We start from the raw sequence: 14503 nt of genomic DNA on the forward strand, positions 1-14503 counted from the left end.
AGTGGCTTTGAAAGACGGGTTACAGAAGAAAATATTGTTGAAAGAAAAATTTTCGCGTGTTGATGTTGTGATTTGACAATGGTTTAAATATCTTCTAGAAATGTCTCAACAAAATGAAGTCATGCCCTTTTCCCACCCCACTTTTTGAATTTCCCTTCTTACACTCCAGTATGGTCAGGATTTACATTCTCCATGGGGCAGACGTTGAAATGAAAGATGGATCTATTATGTTGCTCTTCACACACGACTGTCACACCCATATACACACCCAGCCTTACCTTCCATACCTACTGTGGACATTCATATGTATTCGTGTAGTTAAGAAAAACCTGAGAAAAAAAACTCATTTTACTTGCACTGTGAACAGATTCTTTCAACCCAATTTGTTTTATCATGATTTCCTAGAGTGCTCCTCTTCATTTTTGACACATAAACCTAACCCCCAAATGCCTCTAAATCTGTTTTCCAGAGAGGGGAAAACCTAGAGTATGTTTACACCGGCAATCGTGGACCCAGGACAAAAGGGTCAGGGTACAAACAATACGTCCACGATTGACCGAACGTCCACGATTGAAATTCGTGTACAAAACCAATGAGAGCTGTTGCTAAAAAGTTAATGTACTAACAAATGAATGAGAATTAGGGACAATGGGGGGTCCACGATTGCCAGTGTTTACGAAGATGGATGTGTGGACGTTTGCAAGTCCGCTAAACGTTCACAAGTCCGCAAAACGTTCACGCTTCTTGCATTTTGGTCACACGTCCACAGAGAGTATGCAGCTCAGATCAGGGCTAGAGCCCCCATAAGGCCAGACATGCGCGCACCGATTTTTAAAAAAAAATCAGATCCGTCCATGGGGCAAAAGTTGTCTCTCCCCCGCCTCGAAAAGCGACTCTGGCCCGCAGGCCTCGTGAGAGTAGCGTCCCAATGGGCAGACTATCACCGAGTCACGTCGATCCACGCGCGTATCAATTCCGTAGGCCAGTGGTTGGGGAAAAGCGGCAGACCCCTATCCGCCAGAATTTTGTGAATATTTTGTGTATTCTGCCGCGTCGGGGTTGATGTCGATCATTTTTAATGGCAAGCACGCCCAGTATAATGTAAGAGCTACATGTACACACTCGGGAACAGATGAAGTATGAAAGGAATTTAATCAAATGCCTTAAGTTTTTTCACGAAAGTTTAACATAATTATACAAGATCGATCGAGAACACAACGACTAGTTTATCCATGGGGCCTTCCTCCATGGTTTATCGAACGCATGCCCTGTGGCAATTTAGCGAAAGCCATGGCCTTCATATGACTATAATTGCCACACCAATGAAAACGCACTAACTATTTAAAACACACCCTCATTTGATTTTCATAAAGAAGTGGTCAGCAAACCACGAAATTAATTCGATATTGGCCAAAAAAAGAAGATGTTTGTAAGGGCTGTCCCTAGGGGCCGTCCATAAATGCGTAGGCCCGAAAGGGGGGGGGGGATGTTGGCATTGCGCACACCATGCGTTCAAGCCAATGCGTATTATTACGCAGAGCAATATTTGCTTTCAATGATTTGTCATGAAATCAGTGTAATTTATCATTTAATACCCATCAGCAGCGGCATAGCCAGCGTTCTCACCATAGGAGTGAGGGGGATCTCTGTGGCATCCGTGCAGAAGGGTAAAAATATTGTTCCACGGGTCAGCGTCACCCGGCCTCCATAAACTCACTCGTGAAGAAAAGGCTGCTCGTGAGAAAGGACTAGTAAATTACCGGGAAGGGGGATGTCTTAAGTTGTGATTTGAAATTTTCCAAGGATGGGCTGATCTTTATTTGGTGAGGTCAATTATTCCATTCTTCTGGTGCTGCATAATGAAATGTCAGTTGGCCATAGGATTTGGTATGAACTGTACGTGGAGTTCGTTATAAACACTGTACCCTTCCACCCCACTATTTAGATTTACTTCCCAATGCCACAGCCAGCCAACACCTGAGCTGTAGAGGTAATTCAACTTCAGAGACCGCAATATTACTAAATAAAAAAGACTGCTTCAATAATAACCGGCAAGTGTAGCGCATTCGTAATTCTTGAACATTTAATCCCGAAATAGACATAGGCTATCGCTATCTCTATTTCTAATAATAGAGATATCTCTGTTTTGAAATGGAGCTATCTCTATCAGAAATTGAGATATCGCTTTCTGATAGAGATATCTGTATTTCGGGATTAAATGTTAACTGTACGCCGCACATGTACAGTACATTGTAGTACACCGGAAACGATACATGTATGTTTCTGGTACTATGGAATGCGTATCCGCACAGGGTGAATGGAGGGGGCTGGGGTTCGGAACCACTGCCTATGCCATGCATAAAAAAAGGTCTAAAAAGTCAGCATTTCGTGCTTGCGTAATTATTATTAGACGATAGCGATAGCTAAAAAAAAAATGCGATAGCCTGCGGCAGTGTCCTGAATATCACTTTCTAAGATTTCCACAGCAAGCCGATAAGCCTTCCTTTCCATAAGTCTTTATGCTTGAATTTTAGTCGATATTGAGTCCACCGACACTATTCAGTTACAAAGTCGGACTCTAGTCGCCGAGATGTACACCTTTAACACGAATGCCGCTTGTGCGCGTAGGGGAAACATATCTATGCCCTAGAACGGATGAAACTTAAGGAGCCCGTCTCGGTTTGAGATCAGACAGAATATTATAGATTTAGTGGGAGAGTCTTATATTCCTTTCTCAAACTATTAAGACATTTTCAACGGTCCCGATCCTATGAAACCTTGTTTGTTTCGATTTCTTTCAAATCGGTGTCTAGTTGTTCTCGCTCTGTGAGTTGTGAGTTCAGAGCCCTTGTTATTGGAGCTGGGATTAAAGCGGTAGATCAGACGGGGATCGGGAAAAAAAGAGGTTTCTAGGTCTGCGCGATCGCGGGAAATCGTTTCAGAAGTGTCACACATCGGCTAACTTCACAACTTTACAACCGGTGTATAGCTGTAACGATCTTTGCGCCCAGAGGTCTGCTTTCTGCGCGCTCGACGCCAGAATATATCGCGCACCTCAAAAATTACTAGCACGAATTTCATTACGCGGAGGTGCTAGGTAAGCACAGCGCTGGCACGGTGCTGGTGCCGTGCTTGTTTGCAGTTTCAAAGCAACGTAAAGATGATCTCTATCTTTGTAAAACACAAAAGGACGTTTTGAGCCAAGTTGAGGAGGGTCGGGTGTAGAATGGGGTTATCTCCCTCTGGAGGGCGGTATCCTACCGAAATCTTCATTATGCGTCGTTTATTGTATTAGCTGAGTGTAATTATTGTTTTTCTTAAAATGATAGTGAGCAAAATGCGTCAACGTGATGTTTTTAATTCCATAAAAATTGAAATCCTCACAGCCAGGAAAATCTATAGAATTAATGTTTAATCAAGAAAACAATTCCTTGAAATAAACCAATTACGGGCGAAATAAAGTCGTAGAAAGGATTCGAACTTGTGCTCCGGGGAAACCGATTTTGAGTTCGGCGCCATTTAACCACTCGGCCAACACAACTTCTCAAAGGGTCTTGAGATGCTTTTGTATTTATAGTCAAATGGGAGGATCCGTGAATGAAGTTTGGTAAGATGGCACAGGACATAATTTTCACAAAGCTGGTTAGAAATAATAATAATTATGCTTTTAAAGCGCATTTTGCACAAAGTCCCAATGCGCTGAACAATACAAGACGGTAATAAGACAAAGATTAAAAAGAGTTTCGTGTGAACACTTGTGTTCACAAGAAAGGTTTCACGAGTAGTTCAGCCAAACAAAATTGCTTGTGTTTGAAGTGTAACCTTTTAAAAACCTTATCAAGAAAAACAAATTAATGGGGTCATAAAGCTAAAGAGTGCGCTGTCGAAGACAGATCATTAACATTTTAATATGCTTCGTTATCCGACGGAGTGCGATAATTGATCTATTTGGATTCAAAAAATGAACTGTCCTCGACAGCGCCCTCTAGAGAGTAAAACCCCTTGAACTATAAATTTTACTGGCGATAAAAATGTAAATCAAACTTTCAATATAAGACATTAATAATAGGTAAAATATAGGTAAAATTGAAAAGTTTTTATGATACGTACCCCGGAAAGCCAAAAACGTATTTTGGCCAAGGGTGACCCTCATCATTCTACCAGTCAAAACAAACCAACCAACAAACCAAACGCTTTACCAAAATCCAAGAAAAAGAGTTGGGTCTCGCCGTATTGTCCGGGCTGTGAGCCGCCTCCCATTCTCGAGTGCAATCCTGCTTACTGCTCCACACGGGGGCTTTTGCCTGCTGCGTTACCCGCCCTGGGCCGGTACGCCCCTCCTTAGTCAACCTGGTCTGGTACCCAACCTCCGCTGGGCCTACCATGCCGATGCCGAGCTTAGCCTGGACACCCGATCGTCATGAGCAGAACGACGCCACAGAGCTCCCGGTCGCATGCGATCCACCAACCCCGGCCTCCTAAAGTCACTGGATTACAGGCGCACGCCACAACGCCCGGCCGATAGAAGAAGCGAATCTTAAATGTCTTAAACCAAAGAACTGTAACAAACCTTGAAAATAAAGCATGGCGAAAGAAAAAAAAACTTACACCGTCGTAGACAGGATTCGAACCTGCGCGGGGAAACCCCATTGGATTTCGAGTCCAACGCCTTAACCACTCGGCCACCACGACTACTTGTGCGATCGTAAGTAAAACCTAGTTTTCTGACAGTGCGCGGAATTGAACCGTTCATCTTTGCCGATTGTCTGCGAGATAGTTTGCGTCTGTTTGGGTTGTCGGCGACATCTGCGGATGGAATGTTTCCTTATTATGTCTGCGTAAAAGTTTGGGTCTTGTTTTCTCACCTAGATATGGAAACTAGGCTTAGTCATATGATGAAGAACGTCAATCAGATTTGGTGCGCCGAGAGTAGAAATGAAACCCTTTTCGTGGAACTTCTTCACTGAGTGAAACGTTTGAAATGTAACCAGACACAAAGTCACTGGTTACAATGTCATGTGCACGGTAGATGCAGAACGTCCCGTCAGTTAAAAAAAAAGCGTCCAATTCTTTTTAAAAAATGGGCATAACAATGTAAGAAACACGTCGTGGACAGGTTTCGAACCTTCGAGTCAAACGCCCTTAACCACTCGGCCACCACGACTCGTTCTTTTTTTTCTTCTTTTTTTGAGAAATCTTTTCCAAAGGCACGTGATGATGACACGTTCGCAAATCATTTTGTAGTGCAGCAGGGGCGTAGAACTGAGCCCAGATTCGTGGAAGTGCTTATTAAAAAGAAGAAATACACGTACAGCTGAAATTTAAAATATCGGTCAGCACAACGTCTTTCTTAATTAAAAACAGCAAATACACTTGCAGGCACAACGTCATACCAGTCAATGATCATTTGGGCTACATTTTCGGTGCTAGAACGTGCGGCCGGTCGAAGCACATCATTTAAAACTCCTAATGCGTGTAAATAGACCTTATGGAGAAAAAAGAACCGTCGTGGACAGGATTCGAACCTGCGCGGGAAACCCCATTGGATTTCAAGTCCAACGCCTTAACCACTCGGCCACCACGACTCGTACTGATCAAATGTTTAGGGAGTGATGATCTTTTCGAGTCAAGAGGCGAGCGGCTATCGTTGATAAACAATATTTATATATAAAAATGTTTTCGATACATCGGGCTAGAGCCTATTCTGATAGAGTTGCTTATCATAAAGGGAAAATACAACATTTGCAAACATCGAAAAATAAAACCACCAAGTTTTTACGAAATACCTTACTAGGATGTTGGTAAATGACATTTTAAAGCATTCTGTAAAATTATGGCACCTGGTATGAAGTCATTTTCAAGAAAATAGTATTTTTGTATACATTTCCAACGGTGGTCGGCCGACCACCGTTGGAAAAACCTAACTATTTTTCAACTACTGCTCCATATTTACCATTTGTTTCAGTCCAAATTGTGTTTGCTATTGGTTACATGTTCATGAACAGGTGCAGGCCAGCTAGACTTGTTCCCTTACCTTACAACTTTCCGGCATTTATAAATTGATCCATTTCATTTTTAGTGGAGTCAGGGAACCAGACTACTTGAACGTTTTCTTTTTCTTGGTTTTTTTTCAGCATTTTCTGACACAAAACTTCAAACATGTCAGTGAAACAATATTTTGTTCTATTATACTAGCCCCTCAACTAGTTCATTTCTGAAAATTACAACGAAAGCCAATGATGTACATTCCCTACATTGGGTTCTTGTGAGGCTCGTATATTCCATGATCCAAATTATTATATTTTATGTGCATGGACAGAATGAAATTGCCAGCTCCGATGCTTGATAGTTGTTGAAACCTAAAAAAGTAACATAATATTCCACTGGGTACGAAATATTAAACGTCTCTTAGAGATTGATAAATAACTTCGTTTATTAGTTTTTTACATCAAAGAAAACACGAGTGCTAAATTTCGACTTAGCTCTCCTCAAATACCAATCGTTTTTATCCAAACAAACTCGTCGCTTTCGCGTGGGAATATATACCCAGATCACATTCTGCGTGCAAATCGGACCTCGTGTAAATATAAATTGCTGTTAAGATTGTCTTACCGCGCAATATTATTGCCACGAGTCAATAACCTTGTTCTTCCCGAGAGGAATGCCCCCATAGCCTTAAAGGCCTGGTCGTGTTGATGTATATTTTATGCGGTTATGATTGGCTTGTCTTGTTTCTTCGGTCAAATTACATGTAACTCACTATTGACGGGAAATCAGAAGTTAACCTTATAATATTCTTCTGTTTCAATCCCACTTTTACCTGCAGGATATATTCCAATCGGAAATCCAATTGTGAAGATGCAGTAATTTACATAATAAATCAAGGGCACTAAAGAGTATTTTTTTTTCCCGCCGTTATATGGCCTAGATATTTCCTTGGGGCCGAAACGGGCAAATGTAATGTTGCCTATAGACTTCTCTAGCCTACCCGTCACTTTTTGCCAACCACAGTTTTGAAAATTATGGAGGATCAACCTCGCAACAATAAAGAATAGTTACTAATGTTTCCAAACATAATTGGATTGTTGTAAATACACAATAACAACAAATGCCTCTTTCTTTTTAATAAAAATGCCTCTTTCTTACATAATGAAGGTTTTACTGTGCAATTTCTGGCAAAATCTGTTGCCAATCATGGCTTAGATTTATGCCCTTATGCAGGTATAGCCCATTCAAAATGGCGCTCAATATTTTACAAACAATAGAAAGGTCTATACGTAGACAGACAAGTGTGTATCTGCCTGCAGTCGTGAACCCTCTATTGTCCCTCATTTGTTTGCACTTTAACTTTTAGGAAGACCTCTCATATGTTTTGTACACGAATCCAAATTGGGGACCTCTCGGGAATTGGGGACCCTATTGTCCTCTATTGTTCAACGTCCCCTATTGAATGCAGAAACAAGCTCTCACACATACGCACGCACAGTTTATGGTGTAAATCGAGGATTTTCTATGGTTCCTCTTCTCTTTTCCTTTGTTTATACTCTAACTTTTTTTGCAACAGCTTTCATTTGTTTTGTACACGTTTTCTAATCGAGGTCGTCCTCGATGCTTTGCTACGGTTCATGTCCTCAATTCGTATATGACGTTGCACGTGTGTGTCCTCGATTTACACCACAAACACAGAAACACGAACATAGCGAATGTAACTTTTCCGATTCCGTCATTACGTTGACGATTTTTTTTTCTGCGCTAATACAGGGACGTTTCCGTCATTATTCTTATCGCAGCGAACTTTGGATGTTTGGAGCGTTCTATCAATGGTGAAAAATTACCTCAGTAATTGGCAACATAATTATGAAGTGAATAATGCCAGAATTGTGTAATATACGTTGAATGATACTTTGCATACAAAAATGTTTGATTTCTGTCATAATTTATTATAATCGACAGTATATCTTTACTCTTAATAGATTCCTCAACATGACGTCCCTGACTGGAAAGAGATCAATTTCTGAGAAACACGAAATATGTAAGAAACATTGGGGGGAAAAAACTTGAAACCATCAGTCGCAGATTGAGACACAAGAAACCCCTTTATTTTAACAGGCTTAACTTAAGATACAAAATTCCCTAGGGGCCCGGCAGTGGTTTTTACAGGCGGCCGCTGATGAATCTCATTGTGCGGACCAATCTCATGTTCTTTTCATGTGGTCATGGTCCAAGGGTGGTCCGAGTTACAGCGCTGCTGCTCGTGGGGGGATATCATGCCTCAAGCCCCCATTCAGACGACTCCTTTTCAATGAAGTCCGCACTCAGTCACTTGCCGCCTTATGCCGGCTGCAAGGCAACTGTGCAATGCCGACATGAAAGCGCACACCGCGACGCTACAGTGTCCATGGACTGATGGCGCACGCCTCATTGCAAATTCCCTCATGATATTTTCATGTAGTCATGTTCGAAGCCATAGAGCAGCGGTGGCATTGATGGATTTTATAGCGCACAAGAGGTCACCAGGCCGCGGTACAGATTCGAATAGCTTCAGGTGTCCCATCGATGTTCCCTATATACATACTGATGAGAAATAGGGGAAATAGAGATGATTTGATAGAGCTTAATTTTGAGTACAGTTCATGAACAGCTTAACAACCAGAATGTCATTGCGTTGTTTTATGACATGTGACTGATTTGTCGCTGAGTTTTGGTAAGCACAATAATTTGCCCAAAAATCCAATAATTTCTGATTCGCAGATGAATGAAATGGCCCGAACCAGACTGGCTGACAATGCCATGCATTGACGCAGCTGCCAGCCATCTTGGGTCACTCGTGACGCACGCGCAGTAAACACATTTTTTTTTACAAGAACACAATGTAGTTGGTATTGGTTAAGTCGGCGAAAATAAAAACTTGTATTTTTTCCCCGGCTTTCAGAATCTGTTCCAAGAACTGGCCAACATCACAAAAATAAATGATAACATTGGGGGATGATTGTATCAACTGGAAAACAAATCCCCAATCGTAGAAAGATGACGTGACGTGACGTCCTGGAGATCCAAAATGGCGCATGAATTGCGTCAAGGAGCATTGGTACAATGAGCGTCTAAACAGGCATGCAACTTTTCCTCGGATCAGCTGATTTCCTCAATTTTTACTTCCCATGTGTGCCAGTGAAAATAGAAAAACACTGTACAAAGTCTGGGAAAAATTAGAATTTCCTCTTTTTTGTGATTTCCCAGTTGCATGCCTGTCTATAGCAGCCAGCTCAGTTTAGATCGCTCATCGCCCCACAAGAATAATTGTAGCAAAGACAATCACATGACAATAAAATTACAATGAAGCGAGTATCGATTCCTTTCTACTTGTCCCTTTCATTGCAAATAAAATCCATTATTAGTTTGTGAGTAGTGCCCAACCTCGTTCCCCGGGTTACTTTATTTTCACCCTCGTTTCCAGTAGTCACCCATGCGTGGGAGGCTTGCTTCCTGTATCCTGATTTGATATACAGCAATAGCAAGTAATGGATTTACACCATGTACTTGGCGTTTTTATTTCCAAGGTTTTTTTTACGTTCTCTGTGAATTATTACGTCCACTCCACCTCATTCTTCCTCGTATCGTCAGTTTTGCTTATATTTATATTAACTGCGTATAACTCGTTTATACTTCCACATTTCAATTACTCGGTGATTGTTTGGAGCAGTTAAACTTCGCAAAGCAGTAAACCGTTCCTCTTACAAAAGAGAGTTGTACGTATTATTTATAAAGGTGGTTTTCCTGATCACACGCGGCTCTTTTTAATTTGCTAATTTAAATCTATTACAAATGGAAGGTATCTACAATCTAAATCTGGGAAAATGTATGTTTAAACTTGCGAATGGCCTGATGCCAACTTGTATTCTTTGAAATATTTTAGTATCTGCTGATGTTTATTCACATTCAACGAGGAGTTCATCTAAAAGTAATTTGTATCAAAATAATCCGTATTAAATCGAACCACTAAAGAAAACGTTTTTACGTGGCAAGCTATATGATGCCATAGGCCATATTACTGCTGGCAGGTTGCAACTGTTATGTTTGCCTTATAGCAAGAAGACTTGCTTTACGATGTGTTCCTGCTTAGCAACTTCATGGAACCGTATTAAAGAAAGGATATACTATTGCCAACGAGTCGTGGTGGCCGAGTGGTTAAGGCGTTGGACTCGAAATCCAATGGGGTTTCCCCGCGCAGGTTCGAATCCTGTCTACGACGGTGGAATTCTTTTTTCTTTCGCCAATGCTTTATTTTCATGGTTTGTTACAGTTCTTTGGTTTAAGACATTTAAGATTCGCTTCTTCTACCGGCCGGGCGTTGTGGCGTGCGCCTGTAATCCAGTGACTTTAGGAGGCCGGGGTTGGTGGATCGCATGAGACCGGGAGCTCTGTGGCGTCGTTCTGCTCATGACGATCGGGTGTCCAGGCTAAGCTCGGCATCGGCATGGTTTACCCGGCGTAGGTTGGGTACCAGACCAGGTTGACTAAGGAGGGGTGTACCGGCCCAGGGCGGTAACGCAGCAGGCAAAAGCCCCCGTGTGGAGCAGTAAGCAGGATCGCACTCGAGAATGGGAGGCGGCTCACAGCCCGGACAATACGGCGAGACCCAACTCTTTTTGTTTCAGGTTAATGTTTTGTGTTATTTTTTGAGTTTGGTATCGGTTACACGGGTTGATTTTGGCTTTCTGGAAATGTTTTATGTTTAATTTTTAAGAGGGGAGACCTAATTCTTTATGTTTGGTTGCAAGAGGAACTTACTAGAATGTAGAAATGAAGCCTGCATCGAATTTGTTTTTCATTTTGGTAGGAAAGTTTAATATCTTCGCGAGTTTCTAAAAACAAACCACAACAGTAGGCCACGACTTTGGAATAAGTGCACCACGACGTTCAAAATCATTTTTGGTTTCATTTTGAAGATCTACGGAGTATTAATAAAGGTGGAATGTGCACATTTCACGACGTTATAAATCAGCACCGAGTTTACCCTTTTAAGTTGTGACACAAGCAACAAAGTCCGTGCGACGTTTAATTATAAGATTGATTATAAGATTAAACGTGGCGGAAAATCGAACGAGCTCGGCAAATGAAAGATATCGAAGCAAAAGAATACGGAATGTAGATACATCTGTCAAACAACACGGCCTTTGAAGAACTTAGTGTACCCAACTACGATCATTTCTGCAGTTCACTTTGTCAAAGTTGATTAACAAGGCGGTGTCTCGAGTCGATCATTTACCTCCAGTCCAAAACAGCGCATTTCCGCCATGCCGCACCCCTAGAGCGCCCTCTAGGGGTTCTTAGTTAATGAATTAGCCCAGCCTCTCTCTAATACCTCAACAGTCTGCTGTCCGCGTGGTGCGCCCCGCAGCTCGCTTTGACAGCATCGGCCTTTTGGGTGAAAAGTCCGCAGGCTTTCAGAGGTTGGAATATTTTCTCAGCCACGAGAAGTGTTTATCAACGTGCACATACCCGTTGCCCCTACGTCACAGCCTATCGATTGGAGGGAGGGGGGGGGGTGGATATATTTCAGGAAATTTTGTATCACTTCGATATACATGTATGTCAGAAAACTCTTTTGATTTGGGGCTGTTTTGTTACATTACACTAAAGGCTGTTTGGGTTAAAGGGGATGACTCGGATTGTATGTTTGGTGGTTTTAGGCTTGCTGTTTTATTCCAAATGAATAGGTCAAACCGAGACAAAATTATACGGGGGAGGGGGTGGGGGTGGGGAGGGTGGGGGGTAAATCAGACAAACAATTAATGGAAGTGTCCTTCAAAGGTATAACGGCTTTTGATATTCCCATTCAGCTAGACAAAATACGGGAGGAATGCCGGAAATGAAAAATAAACAAAAGTACTTTCTTTTAAAATATCAAAGTCCGAATTGAAAATTGAAAGAAAATTGTCGTTGCTCAGTTTGTGGTTTATAAGCCAACTAAAATAAGGGGAAATGGCCACTACAAACCTATGTATGTTTGTGACGTGAACTACCTCAACGTATTGTACCGCGCAACACCAGCAAAAAAATCACAAACCACCAATCTATATTTAAATGGACGTTTGTTTATTTACATAATTCACAGAAATAATTTTACGAGACGCAGACAAAATGACCAATGAAATGAGTGGTAGTAACTACAGCTTGGTTCAAATCAACCAATGAATGGCCACATACTGATATGAAAGCAAATAAGCAGCTATTCGGAATTCCTTATACATTATGGTTCGGGCTCTCAATCACACACACATAGTAACGCAATGGAACACCTTTGTGGAAGAAATCTCTTAAATGTTTGATCAAGGTTTATAATAAACCTTAAAATAATCTTAAAATCACAATACAGTGACCAACATTATGAGGGTCGATGGTTGTGAAAATTCGCCCTTATGTTCGCATGGATTGAAATGTGCTTTTGTTGTCTGAGAGATGAATGATACACTCTAAAACGTCCCTGCTCAGATTTGACCCAGAATCCAGGTTCTATATTTGGACGGACACTTTTCTGGGTCAAAATGAAAGGGCCTACTTCTGTAGGTCAAAATGACACTTTTCCGGGTCAAAATGACCCTTTTCTTGGTCACAATTACACTTTTCTTTGTCAAAATAACGCGAAAATGCGTCAGAAAAGTAGTATTTTGACCCGGAAAAATGTTGTTTTGACCCTGGAAAGTGTCATTTTGACCCGAAAAGTGTTGTTTTGACCCCGAAAAGTGTTATGTCGACCCGTTAAAGTGTCATTTGACCTGGAAAGGGTCAATTATCCCAGAAAAAGGTTTATTTTAACCCGGAAAAGTGTCATTTAACCCAGAAAGTGTCATTGGACCCGGAAAAGTGTCATTTGACCCGGACAAGTGTTCTTTTAACCCGGAAAAGTGTTCCCGGGTTCAAATCTGAACAGTGACTTTTTAGAGTGTATACACCGTGTAAGAATTATAGTCTATTTGATACACTCGGCAGTCCTTTTTTTTCTAACCTAATCAGTTCTATATCAAAGCCTGTTCAGAAATCTCAGTTAGTTCAAATGGCATTTTAGATATATTCCCTCCGCTTCTGGTATTTATTTATGTCGACAGAATGTTATGTATAAACCCTATACACATTACACACCAAGAAAGCTGTCAGAAACTCATTACAATTAACAATGCATAATATCACAGTTAGCCATTAGGATATAGTCCCCCGTGAGCATTAATACATAAGAATCGCATTTGAAAGCCCCCAAGCCCACACAAACAAAATGAACGTAACCAAATAAATAGAAAAACTAAATTAAAGCACCGTAAACCATCAACACTATCAAAATACCAGTAGATTATACGAGTTCAGGAACTTATAATTACTTCGAGATTCCCAGACGTGCTGCCGTTAAAATCAATGCTTGAAAACTATTTTTTTTTTAATTGTGGGAAGGGCTGGCTGGTTTTCTATTCATATATCACCATGGTAACGGCTGCATCTTGGGGCCAGATTCGCAGCACTGCAGAGCCTATCAGTTTGCTGGGCACAGAAAAGTTTTGCAATAATAGGCTAGCAGTAAAAATGCTGGGTTGGGTATTGATTGTGGCCAATTTGCATCGAAATCCTCACCGACCAAAACAAATCTGCGCAGCAATATCATGATAAAGTAAGCCCATGGAAAATTGGCTCTGCTCAATAATTATTACTTAGGCTATGAAGCAAAGAAATTATTCACAAAATAAAACAAAAAAAGATTATATTTGTGTTGTCACAACTGTGGAATATCACAGGTACGCTTTATGGCTTGGTGCATTAAGATTGATACAAAACTCGGAGGGAAGACAATATTAATTATGCTTTGAATTCAGGTAGGTGTTGTGAATGCCGTCAAAGTAAAACGTTTTCCCCCAATATCGATCAACGATATCGAGTGCTGGGTTAACTACGATGATGATATTTTTTTCTGTCAATAATGACAAGGAAACAAACAACTCACTAAATGGTAGAGTCTACTTTTCTACCGGGAACTAATCACGTTCATGTTATGTCAAGACACTCACGTTTCTATGAACCTAAATGACATTTTCTTCAATTTCAAGATAATTACACCATTTTCTCTTGGTCGTATTTCTTTTGTAGTATCAAATAATTTAGATATAAGCACACACCTTTTATTGTAATGAGTCTTCGGAGGCTCAAAAACAAAGTCAGTTTGGCTTCTTTCTGCGGATCAACTACAACACTTGAGAAACCCCGCATACCTACGCGATTTAACTTAAGCCATGTAAAATCTTTGAGTTACCATTGACGACCCCTCGTACTCCTAAAAGGGTACACGCAGTGTACTTCTGTGACTACCACGTGGGCCAACCCCCAACCTAAAACCCCACCACTCTTCCCAAAAACCTCATTCGCCACCTTATCCCTATTTTATCTTTCAACTTCCAAACAATAAATAAACACGTGACCGCCCATGCCATCATGTTTCGTGTTGAGATGTACATTTTCTCTG

General features: G+C 41.2%; 3 non-coding genes across 3 annotated transcripts; 1 reads left to right on the forward strand and 2 right to left on the reverse strand.

Annotated features, from left to right (window-relative positions):
• Positions 1-4610: 4610 nt before the first annotated feature.
• On the reverse strand, positions 4611-4692 carry Trnas-cga. Its single transcript has one exon. It is a non-coding gene; the product is annotated as a tRNA-Ser (tRNA).
• Positions 4693-5504: 812 nt separating this feature from the next.
• On the reverse strand, positions 5505-5585 carry Trnas-uga. Its single transcript has one exon. It is a non-coding gene; the product is annotated as a tRNA-Ser (tRNA).
• A 4582-nt stretch (positions 5586-10167) lies between these two features.
• Trnas-cga lies at positions 10168-10249 on the forward strand. Its single transcript has one exon. It is a non-coding gene; the product is annotated as a tRNA-Ser (tRNA).
• Positions 10250-14503: the final 4254 nt, after the last annotated feature.

The sequence above is a fragment of the Patiria miniata genome, unplaced genomic scaffold (genome assembly GCF_015706575.1).
Source record: "Patiria miniata isolate m_02_andy unplaced genomic scaffold, ASM1570657v1 HiC_scaffold_22, whole genome shotgun sequence".
NCBI lineage: Eukaryota > Metazoa > Echinodermata > Asteroidea > Valvatida > Asterinidae > Patiria > Patiria miniata.